At 43.4% G+C, this 26,538-nt stretch overlaps 1 protein-coding gene across 5 annotated transcripts in view; it reads left to right on the top strand.

Annotated features, from left to right (window-relative positions):
• The window catches only part of LOC124007230 (disabled homolog 2-interacting protein-like), a 230,101-nt gene that overhangs the window by 108,346 nt on the left and 95,217 nt on the right, over positions 1-26,538 (top strand). The window contains exon 1 of one of the 5 annotated variants that reach the window (XM_046317645.1): positions 18,013-18,803. The exons of the other annotated variants lie outside the window; for them this stretch is intronic. The gene's annotated coding sequence lies outside the window, so the exon portion shown is untranslated. Of the gene's footprint in view, positions 1-18,012; positions 18,804-26,538 lie in introns of those variants that run through there. 5 annotated transcript variants of the gene reach the window in all.

Here is a 26,538-nt window from a genome sequence, read left to right as displayed (position 1 = left end):
CATATGATTTTTATTGTTTATTTCACTTTTGTTTGTTATCTACTTCACTTGCTTTGGCAATGTTAACATATGTTTCCCATGCCAATAAAGCCCTTTAATTGAATTGAAAGAGAGAAGAGAGGTGTTTGTGATTGTTTGCCTCTGTTCACTTCCAGGGCATCAATCCACAAATCCAATAAACGAATGACATTTAACGTTGTTAAATTCGTTAAATATTCTCCAGGTGCTTTCACTGTAATATCTATCATTTGTGTCATGTTCCCCCCTGTCGCTTTCTCTCTCTAATTCACCCCGCCCTCCCCATCCTCTCACTCCCTCTCTCCTTTCAGTCTTTCCTCTGTGTGTGTGTATGTGTGTGTGTGTGTGTGTGTGTGCATGCGTGTGTGTTCGTGTGCGCGTGTGTGTGTGTGGCTAATATTGTTGAGAGGATGTGTTCTGTGTGTGTGTGTGTTTGGTGGCTGTCTGTGTGTTCGTGCGCGTGTGTGTGTGGGCATTAAACCCTACATTAAACCCTATGCAGAACTCTCATAGCCCTGTTCCCTCTTCTTCTCTCTACCTCCCCTCCTCCTCTTCTTCTTCTCTCTACCTCCCCTCCTCTTCTTCTCTCTCTACCTTTCCTCCTCCTCTTCTTCTCTCTCTACCTCCTCTTCTTCTCTCTCTACCTCCCCTCCTCCTCTTCTTATCTGTACCTCCCCTCCTCCTCTTCTTGTCTCTCTACCTTTCCTCCTCCTCTCCTTCTGCTCTCTTCCTCCCCTCCTCTTCTTCTTCTCTACCTCCCCTCCTCATCTTCTTCCTCTCTCTACCTCCCCTCCTCCTCTTCTTCTCTCTCTACCTTCCCTCCTCCTCTTCTTTTTCTTCTCTCTACCTCCCCTCCTCCCCTTCTTCTCTCTCTACCTTTCCTCCTCCTCTTCTTCTTCTCTACCTCCCCTCCTCCTCTTCTCCTCTCTCTACCACCCCTCCTCCTCTTCTTATCTCTCTACCTTTCCTCCTCCTCTCCTTCTGCTCTCTACCTCCCATCCTCCTCTTCTTCTCTCTCTACCTCCCCACCTCCTCTTCTTCTTATCTCTACCTCCCCTTCTCTTCTTCTCCTCTCTCTACCTTCCCTCCTCCTCTTCTTCTCTCTCTACCTCCCCTACTCCTCTTCTTCTTCTCTCTACCTCCCCTCCTCCTCTTCTTCTTCTCTCTACCTCCCCTCCTCCTCTCTTTTCCCTTCCCTCCTCCTCTTCTTCTTCTCTCTACCATCCCTCCTCCTCTTCGTCTCTCTCCACCTCCCCTCCTCCTCTATTTTACCTCCCCTCCTCCTCTTCTTCTTCTCTCTACCTTCCCTCCTCCTCTTCTTCTCTCTCCACCTCCCCTCCTCCTCTCTTTTACCTCCCCTCATCCTCTTCTTCTTCTCTCTACCTTCCCTCCTCCTCTTCTTCTCTCTCCACCTCCCCTCCTCCTCTTCTTCTTCTCTCTGCCTTCCCTCCTCCTCTTCTTCTTCTCTCTACCATCCCTCCTCCTCTTCTTCTCTCTCCACCTCCCCTCCTCCTCTCTTTTACCTCCCCTCCTCCTCTTCTTCTTCTCTCTACCATCCCTCCTCCTCTTCTTCTCTCTCCACCTCCCCTCCTCCTCTCTTTTACCTCCCCTCCTCCTCTTCTTCTTCTCTCTACCTTCCGTCCTCCTCTTCTTCTCTCTCCACCTCCCCTCCTCCTCTCTTTTCCCTTCCCTCCTCCTTTTCTTGTTTGCAGGTTCAGAGACAGAGAGAGATCACGCCTGGACAGTCATGGTTCAATGCACCTGCTTCTCTTAATGCACACATGTATGGACTTACACGCCCGCGTAGGGGACTTTGAGTATGATTCATTGATTGGTTCATTCAGCCATTGTCTCATGCATTCATTCCTTCTTGTTCCATCCATTAATGAATACCAATTGGTGAGTGTGCGCGTAGATTGGTTAGGACTGTCAATCAGACAGCATCGTTTGAACATCTAACGACCCAATTCTGTTCGTCAGTAACATGCATACAATACACATGCATCAAATATATCAGACAGAAGTACGCGCCCTACAGTATGTCGAAGTATCATGTTGTAGTTATGTCGTACCTTGGCTGTGTCGAGGGCAGGGAATGGTTTTTATCAGAGAACACTGTGTATCCCCCATCTCTCTTTCTCTCTCTTCCCTCTCTTTTTACATCTCTCCTCTCTGGCTCTCATCTATAATTCAAGACCATCATTTGGTTTAGCTGAAATGGCGCTGTGAGGAAACAAATGAGTTGGGTGTGATTTGAGAAGGATGGATGAAGGGCAGGAACCCGTACAGATTAGGTAAAGGCCATGTGTATGAAGGATCTTCGAGTAGGCGGGCTGATTCAGGATCAGCTTTACCTCCTACATCATAATGAATACGATTACATGGACACGGGGGGGGGACCTGATCCTAGATCAGCACTCGGAGACACTTAACACGTACAGCGTGAAACCTATATGGTGGAGATAGGATATTCAATAGCATGTTCAACCTCGTGCCTCTAATTCAATCATTTTTGCGTTGGCTATGGATGTTATTGTTCTTCCATTGAAATGGCGGCGGAGGTTTGCTTGTCATTCACGTCTTTCCGTGTCTAACTTTTCCAAGATAATACAATCATTACAAAGTAACAGAACTGTATAATGAGGTTGGTGGTGGAGCTGTTGGAGCTGTTTAAAAGTTCACTTCCTCCGTTGCGGCTGCTCCAATCGTAGCTAGTCATTTACCTCAAGGACACACAGTACCCAGCCTAACCTTTTCTCCCATTGTTATGCCAGTCAGGAACAGAGTGGTCCCTCATTGCCAGCTACTGCTGTGGTGTAGCCTACCTCATTCAGGAGCTGAAAAGTGCTTCGGAAATGAATATATTGTTCGACTTTTTTTTTACAAAGTTGTCCAGGGATAGAATATATCTGGAACAGAGCGTTCATTCCTTCCTTTCTCATTCTCATTTTATGAGGCCTGGGCTGTTTCGCTGGCTGGCGATGGTAATGTTTCATGGTCACTGGTTGTCTGTATATACACATAGCCACCATCACCTTTTGGCATTTTTCTAGGAGACAAAACATCAGACAGACCACGAGGAAAGAGACTTAGAATCTACATATCTATGCTGTTGTTTTTTAACCAGGCAAGTCAGTTAAGAACACATTTTTATTTACAATGACGGCCTACCCCGGGCCAAACCCGGGCAACCCTGGGCCAATTGTGCGCCGCCCTGTGGGACTCCCGATCACGACCAGATACGATGCAGCCTGGATTCAAACCAGAGTCCGCAGTGACACCTCTTGCACTGAGATGCAGTGCCTTAGACCGCGGCGCCACTCGAGTCGCGGTAATATGAAATGTCATGGGATGAGAATGTTTTCTTTTTTAGACAACATAATGCACATCAGAATGTTAAGGGAAGCATGATTTATTTTTATTTTTTCCCCCTTTCTAATTTTAGAGTGCCTACCTATCAAGTTAACAACAATTTAGGGGATAGGAGAGGGAGATGCGTCTGATTTCACATGTTTTAATATCCAATGTTGCTCAATGTGTGTGTGTGTGAGAAGAGAGTTTGTGGTAATTGTTGTGAGTTCTGCCACGGGGGACAATCCACAGAGTAGGCCAGTTGCTAATTGATAGTGAGGAGAACGCCTATTTCAGAATGACACGCTCAGTCTTCTGTTCAGTGAAGCAAACTCTCCGGTCTCTAAAAGTGTCTTGGCTAACACCCACTAGCCTATATCAATATGATTTTTTTTTAAAGGAGCAGTTTGGGCTTGGCTGTAGTGGGCTTGGCTGTAGTGGGCTTGGCTGTAGTGGGCTTGGCTGTAGTGGGCTTGGCGCTAGGAGCTGTTCCAGTGTTGTTTTGCACTGGAATTATCCCAAGCGGTCGGAGTCAGTCAGGACTGCTCCAGCCTTCAGGTCACTTCCTGGAGAAGCACATCAGGCACCTCTTACCGCTTCAAATCAAATCCAATTGTATTTGTCACATGCGCCGAATACAACCTTACCGTGAAATACTTACAAGCTCTCAGCCAACAATGCAGTTCAGAAAATAGAGTTCATAAGAATATTTACTGAATGAGCGAAAGTCAAATTAAAATCATCCAATCGATCAAAAAGTAACACAAGAAAATGCACATAGAGATGACAAGGCTATATACAGGGGTACCAGTACCCAGTCAATGTGCGGGGGTGCAGGTTAGTCAAGTGACTATGCATAGATAATAAACAGAGATGAGCAGCAGTGTAAAAACAAGGGGGGTCAATGTAAATACCGCGGATGGCCATTTGATTAGTAGTTCAGCAGTCTCATGGCTTGGGGGCGAGGAGCTGTTAATAAGGAGCCTCTTGGACCTCGATTCAGCGCTCCGGTACCGCTGTGCTGTAGCAGAGAAAACAGTCTATGACTTGGGTGACTGGAGTCTTTGACCATTTTTGGGCTTTCCTCTGACACCGCCTTTTATATAGGTCCTGGATTGTAGGTAGCTTGGCCCCAGTGATGTACTGGGCCGTACGCACCACCCTCTGTAGCGCCTTATGGTCAGCTGTAGAGGTTTTTGAGGATCTGGGGAACCCATGCCAAATCTTTCCAATGATCTGTTGAGTAAAAGGTGTTGTCGTGGCCTCTTCACTACTGTCTTGGTGTGTTTGGACCATGATAGTTTGTTCGGCTCTCCTTTTCCTGTAGTCCATGATCAGCTCATTGTCTTGCTCAAGTTGAGGGAGAAGTTGTTGGTCTGGCGCCACTGCCAGGTCTCTGACCTCCTCCTTATAGGGTGTCTTATCGTTGTCGGTGATCAGGGCTAACACTGTGATGTCGTCAGCAAACTTAATGATGGTGTTGGAGTCGTGCGTGGCCACGCAGTCGTGGGTGAACAGGGAGTACAGGAGGGGACTAAGCATGCACCCCTGAGGAGCCCCAGTGTTGAGGATCAGCGCGGCGGATGTGTTGTTGCCTACCCTCACCACTTGGGGGTGGCCCGTCAGGAAGTCCAGGATCCAGTTGCAGAGGGAGGTGTTTAGTCCCAGGGTCCTTAGCTTGCAGCTGCTTCTCTGATTGCTAGGTGAACCAAGCACACCAACACACTTGCACGCACACACACATACAAACACGCACACACTCGCTCACGCCTGCACACATGCACACACACACACATCAACCCCTCCCAAAACAGAATGATTTTGGCATTGTCATAGAAACAATGAAATCAGAACTACTGTTTTTCATTTTCATCAAAGGTTCATAAGTTATAATAAAGTGTCCTTTTTAATAAACTCAGAAACATATTTCCGTCCTTGTTGTGATCTTGATGCCTAGTGTGTGTGTGTGTGTGTGTGTGTGTGTGTGTGTGTGTGTGTGTGTGTGTGTGTGTGTGTGTGTGTGTGTGTGTGTGTGTGTGTGTGTGTGTGTGTGTGTGTGTGTGTGTGTGTGTGTGTGTGTGCGCGTGTGCGCGTGTGCGCGTGTGCGTGTGCGTGTGCGTGTGCGTGTGTGTGTGTGTGTGTGCCACTTGAGGCTGCTGAGGGGAGGACGGCTCATAATAACGGCTGGAACGGAGCGAATGGAATGGCATCAAACGCATGGAAACCATGGAAACCATGGAATCCATGTGTTTGATGTATTTGATACGTTCCACCAACTCCGCTCCAGCCGTTACCACGAGTCCGTCCTCACCAATGAAAGTGCCACCATCCTCCTGTAGTGTGCACTCATGTGTTGTTGTGTTCGTGTGTGCGTTCACTTGTGTGTGCGTGTTTAAAGCGGATGTTTGTTTTAATAAGTGGTTTGTCAGAAGCTTCTCAGAGACAGTCTTGCTCTGTTCTGCTGGAGGAGGTTTTTTAGTGTTGTTTCGGTAGTATTGACCTTTCTGTAAACTGTATATTAGTGTTGTTTTGGTAGTATTGACCCTTCTGTAAACTGTATATTAGTGTTGTTTTGGTAGTATTGACCTTTCTGTAAACTGTATATTAGTGTTGTTCTGGTAGTATTGACCCTTCTGTAAACTGTATATTAGTGTTGTTTTGGTAGCATTGACCCTTCTGTATATTAGTGTTGTTTTGGTAGTATTGACCCTTCTGTAAACTGTATATTAGTGTTGTTTTGGTAGCATTGACCCTTCTGTAAACTGTATATTAGTGTTGTTTTGGTAGCATTGACCCTTCTGTATATTAGTGTTGTTTTGGTAGTATTGACCCTTCTGTAAACTGTATATTAGTGTTGTTTTGGTAGCATTGACCCTTCTGTATATTAGTGTTGTTTTGGTAGTATTGACCCTTCTGTAAACTGTATATTAGTGTTGTTTTGGTAGCATTGACCCTTCTGTATATTAGTGTTGTTCTGGTAGCATTGACCCTTCTGCAAACTGTATATTAGTGTTGTTTTGGTAGCATTGACCCTTCTGTAAACTGTATATTAGTGTTGTTTTGGTAGTATTGACCGCTATGTAAACTGTATATTAGTGTTGTTTTGGTAGTATTGACCGCTATGTAAACTGTATATTAGTGTTGTTTTGGTAGTATTGACCGCTATGTAAACTGTATATTAGTGTTGTTTTGGTAGTATTGACCCTTCTGTAAACTGTATATTAGTGTTGTTTTGGTAGTATTGACCGCTATGTAAACTGTATATTAGTGTTGTTCTGGTAGCATTGACCCTTCTGCAAACTGTATATTAGTGTTGTTTTGGTAGCATTGACCCTTCTGCAAACTGTATATTAGTGTTGGTTTGGTAGCATTGACCCTTCTGTAAACTGTATATTAGTGTTGTTCTGGTAGTATTGACCCTTCTGTAAACTGTATATTAATGTTGTGAATGCTGGTAGTATTGACCCTTCTGTAAACTGTATATTATTGAAGTGAATGCTGGTAGTATTGACCCTTCTGTAAACTGTATATTAGTGAAGTGAATGCTGGTAGTATTGACCCTTCTGTAAACTGTATATTAGTGAAGTGAATGCTGGTAGTATTGACCCTTCTGTAAACTGTATATTAGTGAAGTGAATGCTGGTAGTATTGACCCTTCTGTAAACTGTATATTAGTGAAGTGAATGCTGGTAGTATTGACCCTTCTGTAAACTGTATATTAGTGTTGTTCTGGTAGTATTGACCCTTCTGTAAACTGTATATTAGTGAAGTGAATGCTGGTAGTATTGACCCTTCTGTAAACTGTATATTAGTGAAGTGAATGCTGGTAGTATTGACCCTTCTGTAAACTGTATATTAGTGAAGTGAATGCTGGTAGTATTGACCCTTCTGTAAACTGTATATTAGTGAAGTGAATGCTGGTAGTATTGACCCTTCTGTAAACTGTATATTAGTGAAGTGAATGCTGGTAGTATTGACCCTTCTGTAAACTGTATATTAGTGAAGTGAATGCTGGTAGTATTGACCCTTCTGTAAACTGTATATTAGTGAAGTGAATGCTGGTAGTATTGACCCTTCTGTAAACTGTATATTAGTGAAGTGAATGCTGGTAGTATTGACCCTTCTGTAAACTGTATATTAGTGAAGTGAATGCTGGTAGTATTGACCCTTCTGTAAACTGTATATTAGTGAAGTGAATGCTGGTAGTATTGACCCTTCTGTAAACTGTATATTAGTGTTGTTCTGGTAGTATTGACCCTTCTGTAAACTGTATATTAGTGAAGTGAATGCTGGTAGTATTGACCCTTCTGTAAACTGTATATTAGTGAAGTGAATGCTGGTAGTATTGACCCTTCTGTAAACTGTATATTAGTGAAGTGAATGCTGGTAGTATTGACCCTTCTGTAAACTGTATATTAGTGAAGTGAATGCTGGTAGTATTGACCCTTCTGTAAACTGTATATTAGTGAAGTGAATGCTGGTAGTATTGACCCTTCTGTAAACTGTATATTAGTGAAGTGAATGCTGGTAGTATTGACCCTTCTGTAAACTGTATATTAGTGAAGTGAATGCTGGTAGTATTGACCCTTCTGTAAACTGTATATTAGTGTTGTTCTGGTAGTATTGACCCTTCTGTAAACTGTATATTAGTGAAGTGAATGCTGGTAGTATTGACCCTTCTGTAAACTGTATATTAGTGAAGTGAATGCTGGTAGTATTGACCCTTCTGTAAACTGTATATTAATGTTGTGAATGATGGTAGCATTGACCCTTCTGTAAACTGTATATTAATGTTGTCAATGATGGTAGCATTGACCCTTCTGTAAACTGTATATTAATGTTGTCAATGATGGTAGTATTGACCCTTCTGTAAACTGTATATTAGTGAAGTGAATGCTGGTAGTATTGACCCTTCTGTAAACTGTATATTAGTGAAGTGAATGCTGGTAGTATTGACCCTTCTGTAAACTGTATATTAATGTTGTGAATGATGGTAGCATTGACCCTTCTGTAAACTGTATATTAATGTTGTCAATGATGGTAGCATTGACCCTTCTGTAAACTGTATATTAATGTTGTCAATGATGGTAGTATTGACCCTTCTGTAAACTGTATATTAGTGAAGTGAATGCTGGTAGTATTGACCCTTCTGTAAACTGTATATTAGTGAAGTGAATGCTGGTAGTATTGACCCTTCTGTAAACTGTATATTAATGTTGTGAATGATGGTAGCATTGACCCTTCTGTAAACTGTATATTAATGTTGTCAATGATGGTAGCATTGACCCTTCTGTAAACTGTATATTAATGTTGTCAATGATGGTAGCATTGACCCTTCTGTAAACTGTATATTAATGTTGTCAATGATGGTAGCATTGACCCTTCTGTAAACTGTATATTAGTGAAGTGAATGCTGGCAATATTGACCCTTCTGTAAACTGTATATTAGTGAAGTGAATGCTGGCAATATTGACCCTTCTGTAAACTGTATATTAATGTTGTCAATGATGGTAGCATTGACCCTTCTGTAAACTGTATATTAATGTTGTCAATGATGGTAGCATTGACCCTTCTGTAAACTGTCTATTAGTGAAGTGAATGCTGGTAGTATTGACCCTTCTGTAAACTGTATATTAATGTTGTCAATGATGGTAGCATTGACCCTTCTGTAAACTGTCTATTAATGTTGTCAATGATGGTAGCATTGACCCTTCTGTAAACTGTCTATTAATGTTGTCAATGATGGTAGCATTGACCCTTCTGTAAACTGTATATTAGTGTTGTTTTGGTAGCATTGACCCTTCTGTAAACTGTATATTAGTGTTGTTTTGGTAGTGTTGACTGCTCTGTAAACTGTATATTAGTGTTGTTCTGGTAGCATTGACCCTTCTGTAAACTGTATATTAGTGTTGTTTTGGTAGCATTGACCCTTCCGTAAACTGTCTATTAGTGAAGTGAATGCTGGTAGTATTGACCCTTCTGTAAACTGTCTATTAGTGAAGTGAATGCTGGTAGTATTGACCCTTCTGTAAACTGTCTATTAGTGAAGTGAATGCTGGTAGTATTGACCCTTCTGTAAACTGTATATTAGTGAAGTGAATGCTGGTAGTATTGACCCTTCTGTAAACTGTCTATTAGTGAAGTGAATGATGGTAGCATTGACCCTTCTGTAAACTGTCTATTAGTGAAGTGAATGCTGGTAGTATTGACCCTTCTGTAAACTGTATATTAGTGAAGTGAATGCTGGTAGTATTGACCCTTCTGTAAACTGTCTATTAGTGAAGTGAATGCTGGTAGTGTTGACTGCTCTGTAAACTGTATATTAGTGAAGTGAATGCTGGTAGTGTTGACCCTTCTGTAAACTGTATATTAGTGAAGTGAATGCTGGTAGTGTTGACTGCTCTGTAAACTGTATATTAGTGAAGTGAATGCTGGTATTGTTGACTGCTCTGTAAACTGTATATTAGTGAAGTGAATGCTGGTAGTGTTGACTGCTCTGTAAACTGTATATTAGTGAAGTGAATGCTGGTAGTGTTGTCTGCTCTGTAAACTGTATATTAGTGAAGTGAATGCTGGTATTGTTGACTGCTCTGTAAACTGTATATTAGTGAAGTGAATGCTGGTAGTGTTGACTGCTCTGTAAACTGTATATTAGTGAAGTGAATGCTGGTATTGTTGACTGCTCTGTAAACTGTATATTAGTGAAGTGAATGCTGGTAGTGTTGACTGCTCTGTAAACTGTATATTAGTGAAGTGAATGCTGGTATTGTTGACTGCTCTGTAAACTGTATATTAGTGAAGTGAATGCTGGTATTGTTGACTGCTCTGTAAACTGTATATTAGTGAAGTGAATGCTGGTAGTGTTGACTGCTCTGTAAACTGTATATTAGTGAAGTGAATGCTGGTATTGTTGACTGCTCTGTAAACTGTATATTAGTGAAGTGAATGCTGGTAGTGTTGACTGCTCTGTAAACTGTATATTAGTGAAGTGAATGCTGGTATTGTTGACTGCTCTGTAAACTGTATATTAGTGAAGTGAATGCTGGTATTGTTGACTGCTCTGTAAACTGTATATTAGTGAAGTGAATGCTGGTAGTGTTGACTGCTCTGTAAACTGTAGTGTTGACTTTTGGACAGATGGTTGACCATGGGTTGAACCAAGCTGATGTTTAAAGCAGGGATTAGGGATCCTTCTCTCCTCTCCTCTCTCCTCACTTTCTTTCCTCTCTTCCTCTCCTCCTCCTCTCCTCTCCCAGGCTTAATAGAAAGGGCCTGGTTGTGATCTGAATACAGAGCACACCATCAAAGGAACCCAACGAACAGTGTGAAACGACTGCTCACACACACACACACTCATTCACCCACTAACATATACACACACACAATGCATACTGTTCTCTCCATACATATGTTTCCATGCACACATATACATTTTGAGCCTACATATACAGTATTATCACTCACTCACATCAATGAGGGAGACACACACACACACACATACACCAGCCAAACCCCAGCTCATCCAGATGACGCAGAGCTCAGCAGACATGACACCTCAACTGTGCTCTCGGACACCTCAAGTCCCCCCTGGCTAAATGTCCATGGTGATATTAGACTAGAATAGGATAGAACTCCCCACTTTCACTCCACTTCCTTAACTGACCCATTTCAGTCCTGTAGATGGTGATCCCATCATATGACTGAACCTTAGTTTTTACCTACTTTTCCACCCCTCCTGTCTCTCACTCCCGCTATACCTCTCTGTCTCTATATATATATATATATATATATCTTTCTGTCCCGCTATACCTCTCTGTCTCTATATATATATATATATCTTTCTGTCCCGCTATACCTCTCTGTCTCTATATATATATATATATATCTTTCTGTCCCGCTATACCTCTCTTTATATATATCTCTCTCTTTCTGTCCCTCTATACCTCTCTCTATATATATATATATATCTCTCTTCCTGTCCCTCTATACCTCCCTCTCTATATTATATATATATCTCTCGTTCTGTCCCTCTATACCTCTCTCTATATATATATATATATCTCTTTCTGTCCCGCTATACCTCTCTGTCTCTATATATATATATATATATCTCTTTCTGTCCCGCTATACCTCTCTGTCTCTATATATATATATCTCTTTCTGTCCCGCTATACCTCTCTGTCTCTATATATATATATATCTCTTTCTGTCCCTCTATACCTCTCTGTCTCTATATATATATATATATATCTCTTTCTGTCCCGCTATACCTCTCTGTCTCTATATATATATATATATATATATATATATCTTTCTGTCCCGCTATACCTCTCTTTATATATATCTCTCTCTTTCTGTCCCTCTATACCTCTCTCTCTCTATATATATATATATATCTCTCTTCCTGTCCCTCTATACCTCCCTCTCTATATTATATATATATATCTCGTTCTGTCCCTCTATACCTCTCTCTCTATATATATATATATATATATATATATATATATATATATATATATATACACATCTATATACACATCTATATATATATATATATTTCTGTCCCCCTATACCTCTATCTCGCCCTCTCTCTTGAGGATATTGAGGTAGAACATTCTGGGATTATTTTTTAAATAATTTTATTACAGTTTTCGTCTAAGGATGGTTTCTCCAACTCTCTCTATCAAGCTCTCTCTTTCTCTCAAAGCACACACACATGCAGGCACGAACGCGCGCACGCACCCATCCGCGCGCACACACGCTGTCATGTGTCACTTCAAAAAAGAGATGTGAAGAGCAGGAACAGAGGGAGTGAGAGGGAGAGCACAGTGCAGCTCCACTGATGCAGTGTGACCCAGTTACAGACAAACACTTTTAAACAAGGTGGCTGAGTGTTTAGCCAGGCCCTTTTGATCCGTTTCACCCTGTGGTCACTGGAAGTTTAGAAGACTGCAATTGCAGTAGCATTTACTGTCTTACGATACAGTAGTTTCATTTTACAGTATTGTACGTCTCTTTCCCAGCTCTACCACTGAACGACAGTAGCTACTGTCTGTATCTGTGTGTTTGTGTACGATACACGACATGATCAGAAGTATCTGAGACACATGCTCGTCCAACATCTCATTCCAAAATCATGGCCATTAATACGGTGTTGAGTGTTGCAACCGAAGACATGCTTTTTACATGCTGCACACTTCAGCACTTGACTGTCCCATTCGGAGCTTGTGTGGCCTACCACTTCCCGGCTGAGCTGTTGTTGCTCCTAGATGTTTACACTTACAGTTGACCGGGGTCACTCTAGCAGGGTAGAAATTTGACGAACTGACTTGTTGAAAAGGTGGCATCCTACAATGGTGCCACGTTGAAAGTCTCTGAGCAATTCAGTAAGGTCGTTCTACTGCCAATGTTTGTCTATGGAGATTGCATGGCGGTGTGCTCGATTTGATACACCTGTCAGCGACGGGCATGGCTGAAATAGCCGAATCTACTCATTTGAAGGGGTGTCTACATACTATTGCATATACGTATAGTGTAGCTATGCTATCAGAGCTCTTTCACCTCTCTCTTCTTCTTAAGAGAAAGCCTTATGTGAAAGGCCCTATGCAAACTTTGGCTCACTCCATATCACTGTCTCCATCTTATTTTCACTCCTAACCATCCTCCTCTCTGCTCGATCAAATCAAGCTTTATTTATGTAGCACATTTCAGACAAGGATGCAACTCTATGCGCATCACAGGAAAAAACACATGAAAAAAAAAAATGAAAAAAAAAAATGAAAACAGAAATATTTACTCCGTAACAAACATCAGAGGGGAAAAAAAAACAAAAAGAATAACCATAAAACAGAAAAGCCTATAATGCACCCCAAGGAAAAGCAGAGCAAAAAATTGTGCTATAAGATCCCTTCTAAATATGTCCACAGTTTCACCTCCGCCTCCCCCCTTTCAGGTTCTCTGGCAGTGTTTTCCAGAGGCTGACGGCATAATAACTAAAGGCTGCCTCTCCGTGCCTCTTCGTACTAGGCTTTGAGATAGTTCCAGAGGAGATGAGGGACCTAAATGGGCACATACAGTGCATTCGGGAGTATTCAGACCACTTCCATTTTTCCACATTTTGTTACGTTACTGCCTTATTCTAAAATGGATTCAATAAATATGTGCCCTCATCAATCTACACACAATACCCTATAATGACGAAGCGAAAACATTTTTTTTATTGTGCAAATGTATTACAAAAAAAACAGAAATACCTTATTTACATAAGTATTCAGACCCTTTGCTATGAGACTCGAAATTGAGCTCAGGTGCATCCTGTTTCTATTGATCATCCTTGAGATTTTTCTACAACTTGATTGGAGTCCAGCTGTGGTAAATTCAAGTGATTGGACATGATTTGGAAAGGCACACACCTGTCTATATAAGGTCCCATAGTTGACAGTGCATGTCAAAAACCAAGCCGTGAGGTCCAAGGAATTGAGACAGCATTGTGTCCTGGCACAGGTCTGGAGAAGTGTACCAAAACATTTCTGCAGCATTTAAAGTCCCCAAGAACACAGTGGCCTCCATCATTCTTAAATAGAAGAAGTTTGGAACAACCAAAAGTCTTCCTAGAGCTGGCCGCCCGGCCAAACCGAGCAATCAGGGTGAAGGAGGAGAGCCTTGGTCAAGAAGGTGACCAAGAACCCAAGAACCCAATGGTCACTCTGACAGAGCTCCAGAGTTCCTCTGTGGAGATGGGAGAACTTTCCAGAAGGACAACCATCTCTGCAGTACTCTACCAATCAGGCCTTTATAGTAGAGTGGCCAGACGGTAGCCACTCCTCAGTAAAAGGCACATCTCAGATCATGAAAAACAAGATTCTCTGGTCTGATTAAATCAAGATTGAACTCTTTAGCCTGAATGCCAAGTGTCACGTATGGAGGAAACCTGGCACCATCTCTACGGTGAAGAATGGTGGTGTCAGCATCATGCAGTGGAGATGTTTTTCAGCAGCAGGGACTGGGAGACTAGTCAGGATTGAGGGAAACATGAACGGAGAGATCCTTGATGAAAACCTGCTCCAGAGCACTCAGGACCTCAGACTAGGGCGAAGGTTCACCTTCCAACAGGGCAACGACCCTAAGCACAGAGCCAAGAGAATGCAGGGGTGGCTTCGAGACAAGTTTCTGAATATCCTTGAAAGGCCCAGCCAGAGCCCAGACTTGAATCCGATTGAACATCTCTGGAGAGACCTGAAAATAGCTGTGCAGCGATGCTCCACATCCAACCTGACAGAGCTTGAGAGGACCTGCAGAGAAGAATGGGAGGTGTGCCAAGCTTGTAGCGTCATACCCAAGAAGACTCGAGGCTGTCATCTCTGCCAAAGGTTCTTCAGCAAAGTACTGAGTTAAAGGTCTGAACACTTAAGTAAATGGTCAGTTTAATCCATTTTAGAATAAGTCTGTACGGTAGCAAAATGTTGAAAAAGTCAAGGGGTCTGAATACTTTCCGAGTGCACCGTAACTAAAAAGCATGTCTGACATGTATTGGGGTGCACAATTGTGGATGGATATAAAAACCAATAGAATCATCTTAAAATGTATTCTAAAACAGGCAGAGAGTGAAGAGACTTTAAATCTGTGTAATGTGTGCTCTCTGTCTGGTCTTGGTCACTACTCGTGCTGCAGCATTCTGTATGTTTTGCAGTTGACTAATGGCTTTCTTGGGTAGACCAGACAGGAGAGCATTACAGTAGTCAAGCCTGCTTGTAATAAAAGCATGGTTGAGTCTCTCTGTATCAGCCTGAGGGAGAATGTTCCTCAGGTGGTAAAAAGCTATTTTGGTCACATTCCTATTGTGTGATTCGAAATTGAGTTTGGAATCTAAACTGACGCCTAGGTTTTTTACCTGGTATTTTTTACCTGGCGTTGGCTAATGGGGATCCTAATAAATCAATGTGTGACCAGATTCTCTCTCTGTGCTTTGGCTTCAATAATATGTACCTCGGTCTTGTCTTGATTCAGTTGGAGGAAGTAGTGATTCATCCAAGTATTTAAATCACCAATACAGTCTAATAATTTATCTGTCGAGCTAAAGTCCGCTTGTGACACAGAAATATTCATTTGTGTATCATCTGCGCAGCACTGAAAATCAATTCTGTGCTTTCTGATAATGCCATCAAGGGGTAAAATATACCCAGATTTGAACCGAGTGGAACGCCACATGTGATATCTATTTTCTCTGAGTTATGTTCACCAAGGGTGACAAAAAACTCTCGAACAGTTTAAATAGGTCTTAAACCAATTTAGAACTGGACATAATAGACCTGCAACTTTGACTTTCTCCTCTTCCGCTCAAACTTTCTGCAATTTCTCCTTAATTGATTCATTTCCTCACTCATCCAAGGGGCTATCCGTTTGGATGTGGCTTTTCTTTTAACCCTATGGAGCCAGAGCCTTGAGCCTGACTCCTGCCTGACACAGACCGACTGCTCTGTAGATAGACTGTAGAGACTAGATGAGAGAGAGAGAGAGAGAGAGAGAGAGAGAGAGAGAGAGAGAGAGAGAGAGAGAGAGAGAGAGAGAGAGAGAGAGAGAGAGGGGTGAAAGAGATAAAGAGGAGAGTGTTTTATGGCTTTGTTGGGTGTGAATAGCAGCTCCACCGGCTGGCTGTCTGGCTTTACACCACTGCAGCACAGCAGCCAAAGGCATTCATAGCTTTTAGACTACAGACAACGCTGCTCTTTCATCTGGGAGGCAGCAGGTATATAGTGAACATTTCGCCGTAGCAAAATTTTACAAGTGATTTGATGGATGATATAATGTGAAAGTATTTCAGGGTTTAATTGAAGATATTAAGCAATGGGTTTCACCTTTTGTAGGCTACTGTATAAGGTCATCCACAGTGCTAGCCCCAGCCCTATTTCCAACACTTGCCCTTACTCTCTGCCTCCACCCAGCCTACAGCTGGCTTGCGAAAGTATTGGCATTGGCATTTCTTTTTGGCATTTTTCCTAATTTATTGCCTTACAACCTGGAATTAAAATAGATTTTGGGGGGTTTGTATCATTTGACTTACACAACATGCCTACCACTTTGAAGATGCTAAATATTTTTATGAAACAAACAAGAAATAAGACAAATAAACTGAACTTGACAAATACACTTGGCACATCTAGCCACTGGGATTTTTGCCCATTCTTCAAGGCAAAACTGCTCCAGCTCCTTCAAGTTGGATGGGTTTTGCTGGTGTACAGCAATCTTTAAGTCATACCACAGATTCACAATTGGATTGAAGTCTGGGCTTTGACTAGGCCATTCCAAGACATTTAAATGTTTCCCCGTAAACCACTTGAGTGTTGCTTTAGCAGTATGCTTGGGATCATTGTCCTGCAGGAAGGTGAACCTCCGTCCCTGTCTCAAATCTCTGGAAGAGTGAAACAGGTTTCCCTCAAGAATTTCCCTTTATTTAGCGCCACCCATCATTCCTTCAATTCTGACCAGTTTCCCAGTACCTGCAGATGAAAAACATCCCCAAAGCATGATGCTGCTGCCACCACCATGCTTCACTGTGGGGATGGTGTTCTTGGGTGATGGGAGGTGTTGAGTTTGTGCCAGACATAGCATTTTCCTTAATGGCCAAAAAGCTCAATTTTAGTCTCATCTGACCAGAGTACCTTCTTCTATATGTTTGGGGAGTCTCCCACATGCCTTTTGGCTAACGCCTAATGTGTTTGCTTATTTTTTTTCTTTAAGCAATGGCTTTTTTTCTGGCCACTCTTCCGTGACGCCCAGCTCTGTGGAGTGTACAGATTGAAGTGGTCCTATGGGCAGGTACTCCAATCTCCGCTGTGGAGATTTGCAGCTCCTTCAGGGTTATTTTTGGTCTCTTTGTTGCCTCTCTGATTAATGCCCTCCTTGCACGGTCCGTGAGTTTTTGTGGGCGGCCCTCTCTTGGTAGGTTTGTTGTGGTGCAATATTCTTTCTATTTTTTTATAATGGATGTAATGGTGTTCCATGGGAAGTTTCTGATATTTTTTTATAACCCAACCCTGATCTGTACTTCTCCACAACTTTGTCCCTGACCTGTTTGGAGAGCTCCTTGGTCTTCATGGTGCCGCTTGCTTGGTGGTGTTGCAGACTGGTGTATATATTCTGAGATCATGTGACTCTTAGATTGCACACCGGTGGACTTTATTTAACCAATGATGTGACTTGTGAAGGTAATTGGTTGCACCAGATGTTATTTAGGGGCTGAATACAGCACTTTTCAGTTTTTATTTTTTTGAATTTTTGGAAAAAGTACATTTTTAATTTCACTTCACCAACTTGGAATATTTTGTGTATGTCCATTTCATGAAATCTAAATAAAACTCCATTTAAATTACAGGTTGTAATGTAAAAAAATAGGAAAAACACAAAGGGGGGGATGAATACTTTTGCAAGGCATAATACTGGCCAAAGTCCTTGCCTATAGGCAGTGGCAGCAGTGGCTTCCTGGGAGGTGTCTTTCCTCAGATGGGGCCTACAGGACAAAGAGTACACACACACACACACACACACACACACACACACACACACACACACACACACACACACACACACACACACACACACACACACACACACACACACACACACACACACACACACACACACACACACACACACACACACACACACACACACACACACACACACACACAATGGAGGCACAGTGGGGCAGATCCAGGCTGCACCACATACACACACTCATACACACCCCTCCCACTGCATGCAGAGAGAAGGAGAAGGGGGGGGGGGTTACAGTCAATCCCGCTGTGAGGGAGAGCAAGGGAGCAAGAGAGAGAGAGAGAAAAGGCTGCAAGATCCCCTGCTCTGAGCATTGTGTACGGGCACGCTTACACGAAGTCTCAAACATGCAGAGATTGAGAGAGGAGAGGCTGTGTCCCACTTCAGAGAGGGCACAGGAAATAGGACAGCCTCTGTACCAATAGAGAGAGAGAGAGAGAGAGAGAGAGAGAGAGAGAGAGAGAGAGAGAGAGAGAGAGAGAGAGAGAGAGAGAGAGAGAGAGAGAGAGAGAGAGAGAGAGAGAGAGAGAGAGGGGAGAAGAAGAAAAAAGGAAAACCAGAGAGAGAGAGAGAGAGAGGGAAGAGCGTGTGAGAGCATTGTAGCACTGATTCTCCGCCCCTCACCTCAAAGTAGCAGCAGCAAGAAAGAGAGGGAGAGAAAGGGAGACGGAGGAAGAGAGCCACAAGGAAAACAGAGAGAAGGAGCAAGTACTCTGCAGTGGGAAAGGGGAAATGGTGCTTTGAGAAAGCTCTGCTCTACACTCCTCCGGTCCTCCCTCTTTTAATTTGCTCCGGCACAAGCTCCGGCTCTTCCTCTCTCTCTCTCTCCGTCCATCTGCCAAGCGTTGTTCGATTGTTCCGGGGAATTCTGACCATGCCTGGTGAGTGCGCTGTGTTCTGCTGCTTATCACATGTCACTCACACTGCGTTGTGTGCGTTCAGGCTTTCAATGGTGTGTTTGTATGAGTGCGTATGGAAACAAAATAGGGACAGGAGAAGCGGTTTTATTGAGATGCCGGGGTTTGTTCCAGCATTCGTCCTGTTATTTTGCGGTGCTCTGTCCTCTCTCCCAAATGTATTCATTTCAATGAGCTATATTGGCATGACAAGATATTACATTATTTGACAAATAAAACATCTAGGAACATAATTAAATGAGGAATTGAGGAAATTAAAATATCCTATCTCTGTTATAGGATTAGGTGTCACTGTTTTAACAGTGTAGTGTAGTGCACAATTGTATTCAACATGCACTCTTGCTATGGAATAACATACTAATCTACTGCACTGTATATTAGTCGTAACGAACGAACACCTTCCCACTGTCTGATAAGGACCTGAGCTCTTGGGGTTTGAATGAGAACCAGTGTCAGTGCTGCTCTACCACAGAAATGGTGAGAGAGAGAGAGAGAAAGAGAGAGAGAGAGAGAGAGAGAGTGAGAGAGATCAGCCTCTCCAGCCCCGCTAACAGCAATCAGATGACTGGCCACCACTCCCGCTGCCTGCTAGGTGGTCAGTGGCTGATTTGGGTTGCCGTTCTGAAACCATAGGCAGTATGAAGTCATTATCGTTGTCATGATGCCCCTTTGACCCTTAGCAAGGGAACAGAGAGAACAGACAGAGCGGTACATATACCGCTGGGGAGGAGAGTGACCGCTAATTTCATTTACAGAGACACTGTCTCTTTCATTCAGGAGAGGAGAGGAGGAGATGACGGGAAATGCTACCGTTGCTGGTTGAGATAACCGCCAGTCTGTCTGTTCCCTCTCTCTCTCCGTCCCCAGTCTGTCTGTTCCCTCTCTCTCTCCGTCCCCAGTCTGTCTGTTCCCTCTCTCTCTCCGTCCCCAGTCTCTGTTCCCTCACTCTCTCCGTCCCCAGTCTGTCTGTTCCCTCTCTCTCTCCGTCCCCAGTCTGTCTGTTCCCTCTCTCTCTCTCCATCCCCAGTCTGTCTGTTCCCTCTCTCTCTCCGTCCCCAGTCTGTCTGTTGCCTCTCCTCTCCGTCCCCAGTCTGTCTGTTCCCTCTCTCTCTCCGGCCCCAGTCTGTCTGTTCCCTCTCTCTCTCTCCGTCCCCAGTCTGTCTGTTCCCTCTCTCTCTCCGTCCCCAGTCTGTCTGTTCCCTCTCTCTCTCCGTCCCCAGTCTGTCTGTTCCCTCTCTCTCTCCGTCCCCAGTCTGTCTGTTCCCTCTCTCTCTCTCCGTCCCCAGTCTGTCTGTTCCCTCTCTCTCTCTGTCCCCAGTCTGTCTGTTCCCTCTCTCTCTCCGTCCCCAGTCTGTCTGTTCCCTCTCTCTCTCTCCGTCCCCAGTCTGTCTGTTCCCTCTCTCTCTCCGTCCCCAGTCTGTCTGTTACTAATTGAGCAATACACCCAGTCTTTATGTCCGTTGTTTAGAGAGAGCCAGGTCTTTTTAATCATCTCTCAGAAATACCATATTCGAGTTATTGGATGGTATGATTCAGAGATGGTGATGTACATAAATCTATAAGAATGATTCTTATGTTGATTCAATTTATTTGTTGTACTTTCATTTTGTTCAATTCTCTACTCTAGTTAGAGTTGGATTATATTTGTGTCCTATTCCTAATAAATTGTTTGTATGATAGTGTTGTTGTTGATATGGTTGCTGCATCCAGTACTGTGTAATCTTTTCAAATATCGTACCAATGCCCTGTTAATATACGGTGTTCATTATTAGGACACTCACAAAGTGGTGATTGTTTTGTTTTCATTCATCAAAGATAAATACATACCAGAGACGCACAGCAGAACGCCAACGTTAATTATCCCTCGGTGTAATAAAACAAGAGCCGACGCAGGCAATGAATAACCATCAAACAATGGATCCTAAAGGCAACAATGAACAATCATTCTTTGGTGTAGTGACTGTCTGGGTAAATGTTAGCTTAGAGATATCTGAAATTCTGAATTGTTACGTGAGAGGACAGGATAGGCGGGGAGAGGAAAGGAAAGGAAAGGAGAGCAGAGGGGTGAGGAGAGGAGAGCTCGGGCTGGTTGTGCTGTTTGTTTGTTGCCTGCCTGGGTCTGTGATGCCCTCCCGACGATCATCATCGTGATTGGCTGCCATTCAGATTAAGCGGCAGCATAGTTGGATGCGGTGTTGTTTATCTCCAAACATACTGGACAAGATTACAAATGCAACATGCAACCATTTCAAAGAGTCATAGTTCATAGAAGGAAATAAGTCAATTGAAGAAAACAAATAATGGAGTTCACTACTGAAGCAGGGTCACAGCCATGGGTGGGCCTGGGAGGGCATAGGCCCACCCACTGGGGAGCCAGGCCCAGCCAATCAGAATTAGCTTATCCCCACAAAAGGCCTTTATTACAGAGAGAAATACTCCTCAGCACCCGCCCACCCTCCCCTCAGACAATCCTGCAGATGAAAAAGCCGGATGTGGAGGTCCTGGGCTGGCGTGGTTACCCGTGGTCTGCGGTTGTGAGGCCGTTTGGGTATACTGGCAAATTCTCTAAAACGATGGTAGAGAAATGAACATTGAATTATCTGGCAACAACTCTGGGTGGACATTCCTGCAGTCATCATGACAATTGCACGCTCCCTCAAAACTTGAGACATCTACATTGTGGAATTGTGTTGTATCAGCTTCTTGATATGCCACACCTGTCAGGCGGATGGATTATCTTGACAAAGGCTACAATGCTCACTAAATTTGAGAGAAATACACTTTTTGTGCGTGTGTAAACTTTCTGGGATCTTTCATTTCAGCTCATGAAACATGGGACCAACTCTTTACATTTTGCGTTTATATGTTACAGGTATGTTTACACTGGACACTGACTGTAGCCTACAGAGCTCTGTGTGTCAGTAGCTCACACATTAATCGTAACGAGAAGGAGATGCTGTACATCTTAACTGCTGCCAGGTGCATACTTTTTGTGTGCATGTGTGTGCATGTGTGTGTGCGTGCGTTTCATAAGATTGTAGGTACATGTATCTGAGTGCGACTGCATGTGTGCGTTTGTTTACCAATGCAGAGAGACAGTGCGATCTCGCTAACCGACAGCCAAGTGTGAAAATGGGAAAGTGAGAGAAAGAGCCGTAAGTCATTTTCACAACCTTACACATACAGTGGCAGAATATGCAAGGGCGAGACGACGCGAACATGGATATTAGAGAGAGAGAGAGTCAAGGAGAGGATGGATTGGAGATGAGAGAGATGAAAGGACAGAGTGCCATTGTGTAGATGTTCATGTGCATTCTTAACATCCTATCATTTTGAAATGATAGATGCGAAGAGATCTGGAGGGAGAAACAAGGAGAACGGGATGAGAGGAGGGCTGTTGGTACTAATGATAAAACATATGAAGTGAAAGAGGTATTCACTTTGATGTGAATGAATATGTTGCGTGTTAGAGAGAGAGGGAGACAGAGACAGAGAGACAGTGCGCCATAATCGGAGGGCCTGTTGTCCGGACCTCTGGCAGTCTCTATGGGGGTGCCACAGGGTTCAATTCTCGGGCCGACTCTTTTCTCTGTATACATCAATGATGTCACTCTTGCTGCTGGTGATTCTCTGATCCACCTCTACGCAGACGACACCATTCTGTATACTTCTGGCCCTTCTTTGGACACTGTGTTAACTAACCTCCAGATGAGCTTCAATGTCATATAACTCTCCTTCCGTGGTTTCCAACTGCTCTTAAATGCAAGTAAAACTAAATGCATGCTCTTCAACCGATCGCTACCAGAAACTGCCCACCCGTCCAGCATCACTACTCTGGACAGTTCTGACTTCGAATATGTGGACATCTACAAATAACTAGCTGTCTGGTTAGACTGTAAACTCTCCTTCCAGACTCACATTAAGCATCTCCAATCCAAAATGACATCTAGAATCGGCTTCCTATTTCGCAACAAAGCATCCTTCACTCATGCTGCCAAACATACCCTCGTAAAACTGACTATCCTACCGATCCTTGACTTTGGCGATGTCATTTCCAACACTCTACTCAGAAAATTGGATGCAGTCTATCACAATGCCATCCGTTTTGTCACCAAAGCCCCATATACTACCCACCACTGCGACCTGTATGCTCTCGTTGGCTGGCCCTCGCTTCATATTTCTCGCCAAACCCACTGGCTCCAGGTCATCTATAAGTATTTGCTAGGTAAAGCCCCGCCTTATCTCAGCTCACTGGTATACCATAGCAGCACCCACCCGTAGCATGCGCTGCAGCAGGTTTATTTCACTGGTCACCCCCCAAAGCCAATTCCTCCTTTGGCCGCCTTTCCTTCCAGTTCTCTGCTGCCACTGACTGGAACGAATTGCAAAAATCACTGAAGCTGAAGACTCATATCTCCCTCACTAACTTTAAGCACCAGCTGTCAGAGCAGCTCACAGATCACTGCACCTGTACATAGCCCATCTGTAAATAGCCCATCCAACTACCTCATCCCCATACTGTTATCAAAAATGTTTTGCTCCTTTGCACCCCAGTATCTCTACTTGCACATTCATCTTCTGCACATCTATCACTCCAGTGTTTAATTGCTCAATTGTAATTATTTCGCCACTATGGCGTATTTATTGCCTTAACTCCCTTAACTTACCTCATATGTACACACGGTTTATATAGACTTTTTTTTCTATTGTGTTATTGATGTTTGTTTATCCCATGTGTAACTTCCATGTGTTGTTTGTGTCGCACTGCTTTGCTTCATCTTGGCCAGATCGCAGTTGTAAATGAGAACTTGTTCTCAACTGGCCTACCTGGTTAAATAAAGGTGAAATAGAAATAAGCAAGATTTGTGACCTGTTGCCACACCCAGTGAAGAACAAACACCATTGTAAATACAACCCATATTTATGTTTATTTATTTTCTCTTTTTTACTTGAACTATTTGCACATGATATGACATTTGAAATGTCTTTATTATTTTGGAAATTTTGTGAGTTTTATTGTTTATTTCACTTTGGTTTATTATCTAGTTCACTTGCTTTAGCAATGTAAACATATGTCTTGGCCATGTTATGTTATAATCTCCACCCAGCACAGCCAGAAGAGGACTGGCCACCCCACATAGCCTGGTTCCTCTCTAGGTTTCTTCCTAGGTTTTGGCCTTTCTAGGGAGTTTTTCCTAGCCACCGTGCTTCTACACCTGCATTGCTTGATGTTTGGGGTTTTAGGCTGGGTTTCTGTACACTTTGAAATATCAGCTGATGTACGAAGGGCTACATAAATCAATTTGATTTGATTTGATATGTTTCCCATGATAATAAAGCCCTGAGAGAGAGAGAGAGAGAGAGAGAGAGAGAGAGAGAGAGAGAGAGAGAGAGAGAGAGAGAGAGAGAGAGAGAGAGAGAGAGAGAGAGAGAGAGAGAGAGAGACAGAAAAGCAACTGTCCTTCCTGTCGTAAGAGGACAACAGAAACCACTGACGTCTAGATTACGGACCTTAGAACGCAAACGCTTCTGTTAATCAGACAGACAGACAGACCAGATCCAACTCCCTGTTTCAGACTGAGATACCTCAGGGAACTCTAGGGACTGAGAGAAACTACGCAAATACACTCAAGACGAGACACTTTTCTCCTACGTTGGAGACATTGAGTTAATGCAGCATCAGCCATCCCAGGCAACTAAATGATGCTCCTTACAGTGGAATCTCTTCCCATAGAAGCCTCAGCCAGATATAACAATTACCCAATGGCCATCGGACACAATGGGTGGCCAGGAGAAAATCATAACGATGAGGAATAGAGAGAAAACATCAAGTTAATGCTCTGTAGTCCCTCCCTCACCTTATCCCTGATCCCTCCCTCTATTCTCCCCTCTCCTTCCCTCCCTCCTACCCGCCGTCCCCCTCCATCCTTCCCACTTTCTGTAATTAGGCTGTCAAAGCCCATCTCTGTCATGTCCATTGATTTACTGAGAGCTGATGAAGCAGAGCGGATCCACAGTGCTTCGGCCAGATGGAGGGGAGGAGGGCGGTCAGAGGGCTCCTCTAACCAGGCTGGGAGCACTCTGCTGGGGGTTAAAGTTCCACAGTACTGGGGATTGGAGCAAGGATCTCCAGGGAAAGGGGTTGTCAGGCAGGCTGTGTGTGTGTGTGTGTGTGTGTGTGTGTGTGTGTGTGTGTGTGTGTGTGTGTGTGTGTGTGTGTGTGTGTGTGTGTGTGTGTGTGTGTGTGTGTGTGTGTGTGTGTGTGTGTGTGTGTGTGTGTGTGTGTGTGTGTGTGTGTGTGTGTGTGTGTGTGTGTGTGTGTGTGTGTGTGTAAAGGCACACACACAAAGATGAAGAGACAGACAGACCCAAACAGAGAGACGAACACCAACAGACAGGCTGGTTGTAGTATTAACCGGGACTAGCTGGCTAAGTGCTATAGGATTTGGATGTGGAGTGGATGAAAGTGAGGTTCAATCACCGCCTGGGGAGATTAAATATCTGATTTTTAAATGCTGCAGTTTAATTATGAATCATTAATGAGGCTTTGCTCTCCTTTAGTCAGATAAAGATTGCAAATCTTTCTCTTTCTTTCCTTCATCTCAACACAAAGTTAGTTTTAAAGGTCATTGAATAACAAAGTTGGAGGATGTACAGAACTGTAGTGTGAAGGACAGGGCCTTTCATTAAATAACACATTTTGCATGTTCTTGCTGTCGCTCTTTCTTGATATGAGAGAAAATCATGTGCTCTTGATGGAGCACAGCTGTGTTGTCAATAGCCTCTCAATTTAATTACATTTCAATTTAAGGGCTTTATTGGTTATGGCATAAATTGGCATAAGTTAACATTGCCAAAGAAAGTGATGTAAGCAATAAAACTGAACAGTAAAAATTACACTCACAGAAGTTCAAAAAGAATAAAGACATTTTTTTTAAATATAACTCGACAAGTCAGTTAATGATAATGCAGGGGATTTTCCCAAGGATTCTGTTGACGCATATCCCACAGTAGTTATTGGGGTCAAATTTGTCTCCACTTTTGTGGATTGCGGGGATCAGTCCTAGGTTCCAAATATTGGGGAAGATGCCAGAGCTGAGGATGATGTTAAAAGAGTTTTAGCAAATTGGAATTTGTGGTCTCTCTCTCTGACGCCCAAAGGTCACAACACAAAGAGTCAGTAGGGTTTGACCGGGGTAGGCCATCATTGTAAATACGAATTTGTTCTTAACTGATTTGCCTAGTTAAATAAAATTTAAAAATAGGAATGAGTCAATGTGGATGAAAGCACGTACCATCAGCCCTACAGATGCACACATACTTGCTCCTTTTTTAGAATGGATGTTACGGGTCTGAAGTGTTTTATTTGACTGTAGGGCTCTACTGTAAGCTGCTTGGCAGTGAGAGGATGGAGAGAGGGATAGAGGGTGATGGAGGGAGAGGAGGGACAGAGGGAGGAGGAGGGATCTGATAATGCAGTTGTCAAGGCAGAAGGGTTGGGTTGCATAATTCTCAAACTCACCAAAGAGGAAGGAAGGCAGGGAGGGAGGGAGAAAGGCAGCCAGAGATATAGGCAGAGAAGGAGGGAGAAAGGCAGCCAGAGATATAGGCAGGGAGGGAGGGAGAAAGGCAGCCAGAGATATAGGCAGAGAGGGAGGGAGAAAGGCAGCCAGAGATATAGGCAGAGAGGGAGGGAGAA

The sequence above is a fragment of the Oncorhynchus gorbuscha genome, linkage group LG20 (genome assembly GCF_021184085.1).
Source record: "Oncorhynchus gorbuscha isolate QuinsamMale2020 ecotype Even-year linkage group LG20, OgorEven_v1.0, whole genome shotgun sequence".
NCBI lineage: Eukaryota > Metazoa > Chordata > Actinopteri > Salmoniformes > Salmonidae > Oncorhynchus > Oncorhynchus gorbuscha.
This window is presented reverse-complemented; position numbering and strand designations above follow the sequence as displayed.